Consider the following 11,658-nt stretch of genomic DNA (forward strand, 5'->3'; position numbering starts at 1 on the left):
GAAGAATGAGAGACGAACTCATTGAAACATATAAGATTCTCATGGGGCTTAACAGAGTAAATGCTGAGAGATTGTTTTCCCTTATAGGGAAGTTTTGGAATAGAGGGCAAATCTCAGGGTAAGTTGTTACCCAATTATGACAAAGATGAACAGGAATTTCTTGCCTCAGAGAGTAGTAAACCTTTGGAATACTTTCCCTCAGAGAACTGTTGAGTTTGGGTGATGAAATAAGTTGGGGACTGAGATGATTTTTTTCAAGGGCTATGCTGTTAAGGGAAGGAAGTGGAATTGAAGGTTATCAGATCAGCTATGATCCACTTAAAGGGCAAAGCACACACCATAGGCCAAATACCCCATTTCCACTCTTACACATTATGGGCTTATAGTCCTACCCAAGCTGCTCTAGTACAACATTAGCATCCATCCAACAATGCAGAAAGATATATTCCAGGAGTCATCACAAAAGTTAAAGACTTTAAAGTAAGTACATAAAATTCCCAAATTTACCTAACTCCCAGACCTAGATTGACCAAAAACATGGACCAGGTTTTTGTACTGAACAAGAATTATTATTTATTCCAAGTAATTTGGCTCTGTTTACAGAACATTGATGTAATTCACAACAAAATAAAACTCTAAAGCCCTTCTAATCTCCCACTGACACACATATATAAACACACACACACGCAAATATGATTGGAAGAAAACTGGGAAGGCAGTTCAGCAGTTACTGTTCATTGGTTGTTGAGATAATTGTTGTGAATCTTATGCTGCATTTGCTTTTCAGTCAACTTTCTCCAGATGCTTCCATTGGTTTGAAGTGATGCAAAGCAGTTGGTTCACTTTCAAAAAAAGCTCTGAATTGTCAGTTCAGAGTCACAACTGACAACAATAGCTGAAGAAAAGATTAACTGATTTTCTTTATGTTCAAAGTTTGTTTTGACTGCAGAGAACAGAGACACAGCTCCTGAGATCATAGAGATCAAATCACTTTTCTCCCAACTTTGTTCCCAGCCTCAAGTTGTTCAGTTACTGAGAGCCAATCACAAAGGTGTTGGCAGGCAAAGACTTTTGTCTTCAATAACTAACCACTACTGGTTTGGAAGAGGTGATGGTCTGGTGATATTATTGCTAAACTGTTCATCCAGAGACCCATATATTGTTTTGTGGACCCAGTTGCAATCCTGGCACAGCAAATAATGGAAGGTGAATTCAATAAAAATCTGGAATTAAGAATCTAATGATGATTGTGAATCTATTGTTGATTGTTGGAAAAATCCATTTTGTTCACTCATGCACTTTTGGGAAGGAAACTGCCATACCTACCTCATGTATCCTACATGTGACTCCAGAACCATAGCAATGTAGTTGCCTTTTAACTGCCCTCTGGGCAATTAAGAATGGACAATAAATGCTGGCCTATTCAGCAAAGCCCTCGACCCATGAATGAATAAAAAATACTGTAAACAAGCCTTTGGTTCAGATTTATCGACAAACTAAACCGTAAATACTGTTTGTTCAAGCAGCCGTATGCAAATGCGTGCATGAGTGCCAAGTTACTTGCTTTTCAAAATATGCAGAAATCTGCTAAAACAGTGCTTCTTTAAATTACTTCTTCACCTTTTTTCCCCAATTTTAAAAGTAAAACAGTACAGTAATGAGCATTCTCTGGACTGCATCCTTTATACGAAAAGGGAAACAAAACTGTTCACAGTATTCCAAGTCTGGTCTGACTAATAAACAAAAAATTACCCAAAGACTTGGGTGCTGGGAAGCAGAAACAAAAATGGAAATTGCTGGAAAAGCTCAGCTGGTCTGGGAGCATCTGTGGTGAGAAAGCACTTTTTGTGTTCAGTGACCCTTCTTCAGAACCATACTGAAGAAGTGTCCCTGACCGTAAATGTTAACTCTGCTTTCTCTCAACAAAGGCTTCTAGACCTGCTGGATTTTTCCAGCAATTTCTGTTTTTTGTTTGTGGTAACTAGTGCTTTGTTTAGTTGTTGCAAGATTTTCCTATTTTTCTATTTCACTCCCTTTGAAACAAAATCCAACAGTCCAGTTGCCTTCCCTATTACTCACTGACCCTGTATGCCAGTTTTCTTGCCATTTTGTATGTAATAAATTCAATATGCTTTCATTAACAGTACATTAGCAGCTTCTTTTGAATATGTTCAGTGACTGACTGCCATGGTAAACAAATAAAATTAATAAAACTTATGATTCATCAATCCGTGCTGCGGTGGAAATGAGTTTGAATTCTTGGTGACATCTGCATTCAACGCAAGTTCATGGAGGTGAGTTTGGACCTAATTCAAGACCCAGCAGTGGCTGTATCAACCAGGTAGGCCTGAAATGGACTCATGGATAGAGTCAAAAAGTGGCAACTTTCATTCCAGTGGCAGCAGCATGGCAAAGGGGACCTGTGTCTGGCACTTGGCTGATGGACAACAGCAGAGCATTTAACGAGAAGGACTGCAAAGTCGAACACATTTTCTATATTTCTTTATTTTTCTGCCTTTATATTCTATGTTTTGGTAATCTGTACTTTAAGATGAAAACAGAGTGTGGCAACACTACAATACTTTTCACCGTAACAAAATGCGCATGCCAATAAAGAAATCAAATAAATCAAATTGTTCTGATTTGTTCATATAGTCATGAGTTGGAATTATGACAGTGGTCTGCCAATTAAGACAGAAGGGGCAAAACATTACTTCTCTTGGAAGATAATTAACCTTTGAAATTCTCTTCCATGGAGAAAAATGAAATCTGGATAATTGAATATATTCAATGATGAGTTAGACAGAGTTTTGACATATAATGGAGTCAAGTGTTTAAAGCAGCAGGCAGAAAAGTGGGGTTAAAAGGACAATCAGATCTTTTTGAATGGTTCTGCAGGCTCAGTGTGTCTAATGCCAATACGAGCTTTCATTTCTAATAATTTAGTGATCTTATTCAAAGGGCTGGAGTACAACTGGAGTACAAGTTCCTTCCACTTCCTGAGGTCCTCCCATCAGCCTCAAAACTGAGGCCATTAAAGGAAGTGGCCTTTAAGTGTTCATATAATGATCACAATCAAGATGAAAGCAAGCTAGCTAGACCTTACTCACCATGATCACTTTGGGGACAGATTGAGCATGGCTGGTAGTTGTTGGGAAGGCCGCTTGAGCTATTATTTGCCTTTCCCTATTCTTGCAAACATGCCAACAAGGACACATGAAATTCTGTTCTGTCTATCACCAGGCGACATATCAACCAGAAATATGCTGCTTGTCTTCTTCTCCTACTGTTCTGCTTCTGTAGATCTTGAGGGTTAACTAAGTAAGTTTAAAACTGGAAATCAACACATTGTTTTTTCAGGTTACATGAATTAAGGGTTTGGAACAATGATCATGGTAAATGGAATTGAGTGCAGATATGTCATGATATAACTGAATTAAACAGCAATTGCGATGGTCCCCAGTCTTCAGTCTTCTTCTGTCTTTTTCTTCCTCACCCTTCAGATAGGGGAAATTTCCATTGCAAAGCCAATTATTATTATTTGTAAGAAGTAACTGAAATACATGCAGCTTAAGATAATGTTTATTTTTCTGTGTATTTACCATCATCCGACAACCCTTACATTTATCAATTAAAATAGAAAAGCTATACACTAAATATTAGAGAAACTTTAGAAGGGCATCATCATTTCATATTAGTATTCAATCAGAACTCTGACCTGTTTGAGTAGGCTCTTCCAAAACCAGGGTCCATCACCCACAGAATATTATACAAGGTACAAAGAAGGTATGGATCCAGTGTTATGAATTTCTGTCAATGTTTTTACAAGAGCATTACCAAATGTTTTCCTTTAAGTCTGAGTGATATTTAGGCTTGGGCTGATAATGACCAAGTAACATTGCACAATACAAATGTCAGGCATTGTGTGGCTCTCAGACAACCCCTTCCCACCACCAATCCTCCCCACCAATCTACATTCAGTCCTTGAATCATGTGCTGGTAAGTACAGTTTGAGTCACAGTCCCACTCCCCAAAATTACAGCCTGCTCTCACTAGCTATCTGGTCAAGTAAGGCAACTCTTTCACATCCCAAAGCCCAGATGGGATGAGGCTCTGAACTGGACTTCCCCTCTGTCAGTACAGAATGGTTTGAGTCTTTCTATCCAGAATTTAAATTTGTAAACGTGGGGAGATGGTCATGTGCTGGTCTGTCAACATCCTGCCTGAATAAGTTGTCTTCCCTTCTCCATGCACAGAAGACTCTTCCACAATTCCCATTCAATGCTCAACTTTTTGCTCACTGGCCTTCATTGGCTCCTAAACCAGCAATGCTTCAATTTTAGAATGCTTGTCCTTATCTTCAAATCCATTCATTGTCTAATTTCTGCTGATCACTGTGTTCTTACACAGGCCTTCATCCATTGAGGTCTCTGCATTCTTACATCCCTGGGTTCTTATACATGCCTAATTGTAATTCCTTCACCATTGGTACCTGTTTCTTTAGCTGCCTGGTCCCTAAAAATCTGTTATCCCCTCCTTATACACGTCCATCTCTCAATCCTCCTTCTTTAAGTCACTCTTAAAACATGTTTAGGTTACATTATAAAAAGTCCTTATATAAAAGGTGATTATTAAAATTCTAGAAGAATGCAAATTCTTTTTCTTTCTTTCTTTCTTTCTTTCTTTCTTTCCCAACCATCATTTGAATAAAGCACACAAATCATGTTCAGAGTACAATGCTGTCATGCTGTTTGACTAAGGTGACACTAGTCACTCAAGGTTGAGTGTAAAACCTCAGGGATAGGGAGAAATGAAGTCAGTGGTCAGCTGCACAATCTTTGCAATGGAGAACATAACGTCAGCTTACACTCATTGTGCTGCACCTTTTAATAAGCACCATCTGTCTAGTGGGGTTTGGTTAGTCAGTTGGCTGAACAGTTAGATTGCACTGCAAAAGCAGGTTCAATCCATAAGCAGGCAAGGTGTACTGTGAAGACATGAAGACATCATATTTGCAACCTTTCCCCTCATCTGAGGCATGATGACCCTCAGGTTAAATTCATCACCAGGTTGTCCCTTTCGCTAATGAGGGAGTAGTCTATGGCAACTTTCACAATCTGTCTTATTGGCTGTTAAAGACCTTTAGTAGTATTTGGAACAACTTCAGGGAAGCTTTCTCCTGTGTTTTCACCAAAGAGCAACCTTCATAGAATAGTCCAAAGTTTTTATTTTATCATGGGATGACAGGAATTGCTGGCTAGGCCAGCATTCATTCTCCATTCTGAATTGCCCAGAGGACATTTAAACATCAATCACATTGTGAGGTTTGGAGTCAAATGTAGGCCATATCAGGTAAAGACAGCAGATATCCTTCTGCAAATGGCATCAATGAAACAAATCAGATTTTACAATAGAAGCTAGATTTAAACCAGCTCTTCTAAATTCAAAGTGTACCATCTACCAAGGTGGGATTCAAACCCAGGTCCCCAGATCATTGGACTGACCTTCTAGTTCCTAGTCCAATTACATTAACTCTGTATCACTGCCTCCACCTTTTACTCTGTTGGCATGCTTCCAATATAACATGACTATGCTTCAGAAATTTACAAGTCATTTTGGAATGGTCACAAAAAGAGAAGCAAGATTTACATTTATATAGTAGTTAGAATGTTTCTGAAGCATTCAAAGGCACTCCTACCACCGTGATTCATTTTGAGCGGCCGAGGGTCCTGAAGTTGCATTTTGCTGTTGGCAAGTAGTTGAGTGACTGACACCAAGTTTAGTGCTTAGGAAAGCTGGTGGCCTGATCTCATGAAGTACACAATCACTGAAGCAGATCAACAGCACCATTACCAAGCTGGAGCTGCTCAAGGATAAGGGCATATCACTGGAAGGTAGATAAAGAAGGTTAAGCCCCAAAAAAGATGGAAAAAGATGCACAAGCAGCTACACTGATAACCACAAAGATAGCCTCTCAATCGAACAGGAAGCATATAAAATAGAGCGCCTTCCCCTCCAGAGCCCACTGTAAAGTCTCCAAGTTTCAGCATGTGGTCTCTCCATACAGCTGTATATCCTTCCACATGACCAAATACAGGTAGAGGAAGGAAGTGGCACTTTATTAGCCACTAAAGTATCTCAGTTAGGCTCCAGGCAGATGGTATCTCTGCATCTATCGCACTGTGGCCAGAATGACAGAAATGTGACGGACATGCTACCTTAGACTATTTCATGCCATTTTTCCACACTTCAAATCTCACCAATCATCCCCGAAGACAGCTAAAATGCTGTCCAGTGTCTTTCCCCACCACTAGTCATTACATTTTACAGTCAATGTATCATTTTTGAATGTATAGTCACTGATGTGATGAAGGAAATGCCAATTTACTCACAGCACAATCACATATTTTTTCTTCATGTTAATTGAGGATTAATTATCAGTCAGGATATTAAAGATAATGCCCACCCCACCTATCTTTGATTAAAAACAAGGGATTTTTGGACCTAAAAGAAATGGCAGGCAAGCCCTCGGTTGAACTTTTTTTTAATTCACTCATGGGATTAGGGCCTCACTGACTGCACCAGGACTTATTGTCCATCCTTAGTTGCACTTGAGAAGGTGGTGTTGAGCAGGCTGCTTGAATCACTGTAGTCCATTCCCTCTAGGTAGACACACAATACCATTAGGGAAGGTATTTCAGGATATTGACCCAGTGATACTTGAGGAACAGCAATTTATTTTCAAGTCAGGATGGTAGATAGTTTGGAGGGAAGCTTGTAGTTGGTGGTGCTCCTTTGTATCTGCTGTGCTTGTTCCTCTGGATGGTTCTAGATTTGGAAGGTGCTGTCGAAGGAGCTTTTGGAATTTCTGCATTCTGTCTTGCAGAATGTGTACACTACTACTACTAGTAGTACTACTTAGTGGTGGTGGTGAAGAGCATGGATGTTGGTGGTTGCAGTGATAGTTATGTGGGCTGCTTTGTCCTGAATAGTGTCAAGCTTTGTGAGTGTTGTTGGAGCTGCACCCATCCAGGCAAGTGCAGAGTATTGTATCATACTCCTGACTTGTACCTTTTAGATAATAGATAGTCTTTGGGAGTCAGGAAGTGAGATACTCACCATAAGATTCCAGCATCAGATCTGCTCTTGTAGCCACAATACTTCTATGGCCAGTCTAGCTCACTTTCTGGTTATTGATAAGCCTCAGGATTTTGATAATGGGTTGTGATTCAATAACGGTAATACCAGTGAAAGTCAAGGAACAGTGGTTAGATTCTCTTTTGTTGGAGCTGATCATTGCCTGTACTTCTGTGATGCAAATGTTAATTACCACTTGTGGGCCCAAACTTGGATATTGGCTTCGGGTTACTGGATATAGACATGGGCTTCTTCAGTTTCAGTTGTGGCAAATGGTGCTGAAAATGGTGCAATCAGTGAACATTCCCACTTCTGACCTTACGATGGAGGGAAAGTCATTGATGACGCAGCTGAAGATGTTTGGGTCTCGAATATTACCGAGGAACCTCTGTGGGATCACCTGAAGCTGAGATGTTTGATCTCCAACAACTACAACTATCCTCCTTTGTGCCTTTGTGTGATTCTAACCACAAAGAGCTTTCCCCAATCACTATTCTTTCCAGTTTTGCTAGTGCTCCTTAGAGTTATAGAGTCATATAAATTTAGCAGTGGATAAGGAGACCCTGGCTAGTTACCACCACATTTGTGTCATCTGTGATCTTACTGATCATTCCTCATATATTCATGTCCAGATCATTTATCTACATTACAAATAGCAAGGAACCCAGCACCAAGCCTTGTGTTCTGTCACTGGTCACAGGTTGCCAGTCTGAAAAGTACCCTCCAACCATCACCCTCTGCTTCCTTCTGTTAAGCCAATTTTGGATCTAATTTGCCAAATTACCTTGGATTCCATGGGTTTTAACCAGTCTGCAATGCAAGACCTTGTCAAAAGCCACACTAAGGCTAATCAATTGTACTGCACTCATTTACATACCTAGAATTAGAATTACATTTTCTTGTCACGTGCTCTCATTTACAGAAGTACAGGAGTACAGTAAAAAGTATACAGACTCACCATTCCTGGTACCACCTCAGTACAAGGTAGAAAGGCCAAGAAATAAAGTTACAAAATCAACATTATAGTCCTTCTTAGCCATGGTGGGCTCACTATCCATAAGACCATAAGACCATAAGACATAGGAGTAAGACATAGGAAGTAAGGCCATTCGGCCTATTGAGTCCACTCCGCCATTCAGTCATGGCTGATGGGCATTTCGACTCCACTTACCCGCATTCTCCCCGTAGCCCTTAATTCCTTGTGACATCAAGAATTTATCAATCTCTGCCTTGAAGACATTTAGCGTCCCGGCCTCCACTGCACTCTGCAGCAATGAATTCCACAGGCCCACCACTCTCTGGCTGAAGAAATGTCTCCGCATTTCTGTTCTGAATTTACCCCCTCTAATTCTTAGGCTGTGTCCACGGGTCCTAGTCTCCTCGCCTAATAGAAACAATTTCCTAGTGTCCAACCCTTTCCAAGCTATGTATTATCTTGTAAGTTTCTATTAGATCTCCCCTTAATCTTCTAAACTCCAATGAATGCAATCCTAGGATCCTCAGCCGTTCCTCGTATGTTAGGCCTACCATCCCAGGGATCATCCGTGTGAATCTCCGCTGGACACGCTCCAGTGCCAGTATGTCCTTCCTGAGGTGTGGGGACCAAAACTGGATGCAGTACTCCAAATGGGGCCTAACCAGAGCTTTATAAAGTCTCATGCGGGAGACCTCGGGCTGAGTGCTTTCGCTGCTGTTGCCTGTTGGGCTCATCAGCCACCTGACTGCTGGTCTCCAAAACCCCGATCTGGGTCCCAAGCCCCTGCCATACTCCAGACCGCAACAAACCATAATGCCATCAACTGCCAAAGTCTCTCGTAGCCCCAGTTGCTACTACCCTCTGGACTCCAAGAAGCAATGTCACCACTGCCTCCATGACCAAGTTCTCTGCAGAAGGTAACCAAATAGAAAAAAAAGACTAAAAAATCTTAAAACACAAGAAAATGAGAAAGGATGAAAAATTCGAAAAGTGCATAGAGTGGACAAGCCTCAAGATCAGAAGCCCAGATGTTGCCTCCTCTGCTGCCACTATCTGATGTTGCTGACAAAGAATGTAACATCTAGTCACCTCTTTGAAAAATTGAAATTTGTTAGACCTGATTCCCCCTTCCAAAGTCATGCTGACCATCCTTGATTAATCCTTCCATCTCCTAGTGGAGATTAATTCTATCACTTCTTTTCTTCAATTGTCTCCTGCTATTTGTTCAACTCACTGGCCTATAATTTCCTAGTTTATCCTGTTTGAAGTTTAGAGTGTGGTGCTGGAAGAGCACAGCAGGTCAGGCAGCATCCTAGGAGCCGGAGAATTGATGTTTCTGGCATAAGCCCTTCATAAGGAATCCCGAAACATCGATTCTCCTATTCCTCAGATGCCTCCTGACCTGCTGTGTTTTTCCAGCACTGCACTCTCAACTCTGAGTTCCAGCATCTGCAGTCTTCACTATCTCCTCCTTACCCTGTTTAACTCTTCCCAAATAATGCTACCATATCAGCTATTTTGCAGCCCTCTGATACTCCTCCTGTGGCTGGAGTAAATTTGAAAATGAATGTCAGAGCCCATGAAATTTCTCCCTTGCCTCCCACAGCAGTCTGAGATACATGCATTTGGGTCTGAAGATTTATCCACTTTCAAATGACTAAAACCAATGATGCCATCTCTGTCAACCCTAATCTGTCCAAGTATATCACAGTTCCCCATTCTTGATTTCTATACTTACATCAACCTTCTCTACAGTGAAAACAAATGCAAATTACTCATTTAAACTTTAGCACCATTTTCTGTTTCCATTTTGGTCACTGATCAGCACTATTCTATTCCTGCTTATTCTCTTGCTCCTATTAAGATTATAAAATGCTTTGCATTTTTTTTTTCAGTTTTATCCACCAGTGTTTTTCCTGTTCCCTCTTTGCTCTCCCAATTTCTTTTCTAAGCAACTTTCTATGTTTATCTAGTGCACCCACTGTTTTGAGCCTTTGGTATCTGACACAAATTTTCTTCCTAAATATCCATTCCTGTAAATTTCTTCACATCCAGGGTTTTCTGGATTGTCATTCTTATTCTTCATATTTACAGGAACATGTTGGCTCTACACTCTCACTGTTAAATTTTTTGTGCCTCCCACTGCTGTAATGTGGATTTTCTAACAAGTGGTTGCTCCCAGTCCACTTGGACATGCACATCCTGCCTTATCTTAATAAATGGTAGCCATGATATGGAGATGCCAGTGTTGGATCGGATGGATCAGACACCGGGTTCTAGTCCAGCAAGTTTATTTGAAATCACGAGCTTTTGGAGTGCTTCTTCTTCTTCAGGCAACATGTCAGACTTCCCTCATATTATAAGCCTATTATTTTCTCACTTCTGTGAGATTTGTTTATATATCTGTCTTTTTATATCCCCTGACTCTTTGCTCCCAGCAAAGTAACTGTCCCCATTTTGTTTTTAAGTTCTATCCATATGGCCTCATTTGAGGAACATTCTAAGATTTGGTGGGGGCCTGGAGGTGGTAGAGGCAGGAACGATAGCGTCATTTAAGATGTATCTAGACAGACACATGAATGGGCAGGGAGCAAAGGGATACAGATCTTTAGAAAATAGGCAGCAGCTTTAAATAGAGGATCTGGATCGGCAAAGGCTTGGAGGGCTGAAAGGCCTGTTCCTGTGCTGTAATTTTCTTTGCTCTTTGTTCTTTGATACCATTCCTCCTTACTGCAGTAACTGATTCCTTGATGAATATTGCAACATCACCTTCTCTTTTTCACATCACACATGAAGACTCTAAACCCCAGAATTTTGAGCAAGCAGCTTTGTCGCCTTCATCCATGTCTTTTTGAAAGTAATGATATGACATTCCCATGTGATAATCAAAACCTTCAACCCATCTAACTTATTCACAAAACTCCCTGCATTAAAATAAACATTATTGGCCTTGCCATGCTCTCTTATACCTTAACTCAACTATATTCACATTATCAGCTGGACTGACTTGGATCTTCTTTATTTGTCTGTGCACCCCCTCTACCTCCATCCTATATCCCATCCCCTTGCCAAATTATTTCAAATCCCTACCAATTGCACCACCCTACCTCCCCACAAAGATGTTAATCTGTTCCAGTTCAGGTGCTACCCATGGGACTTGCCTATGTCCCATCTTCCCAGAAGTGAACCAAGTCATCCAGGAATTTAAAGCCCTCCCTTCTGCACCAACTGTTAAGCCACACAATTCATCTGTTCTATCTCTCTATTCCTCTATTCATTAGCCTGTGCCACTGGAAGTAATCCAAGGATTCAAATTGTTATGGTCCTGCTTTTGTGAGGTCCTTCATGGCACAGAAGTTCAAATGTAGCCTTGATGTCAAGAACAGCCAGTTTCACCACATCTCTGGAATTGTTTGAACTAAGGGTGCAATGAGGTCAGGATTGGAGTGGCCCTGGCAAAACTAAAACTGAGCACAAGTGAGTAAGCTATTGTTAAGCAAATGCTGCTTGACACCATTGTGATAATACCCTCCATCACTTCATTG

Source organism: Chiloscyllium punctatum, chromosome 6, assembly GCF_047496795.1.
Source record: "Chiloscyllium punctatum isolate Juve2018m chromosome 6, sChiPun1.3, whole genome shotgun sequence".
NCBI classification, from domain to species: domain Eukaryota; kingdom Metazoa; phylum Chordata; class Chondrichthyes; order Orectolobiformes; family Hemiscylliidae; genus Chiloscyllium; species Chiloscyllium punctatum.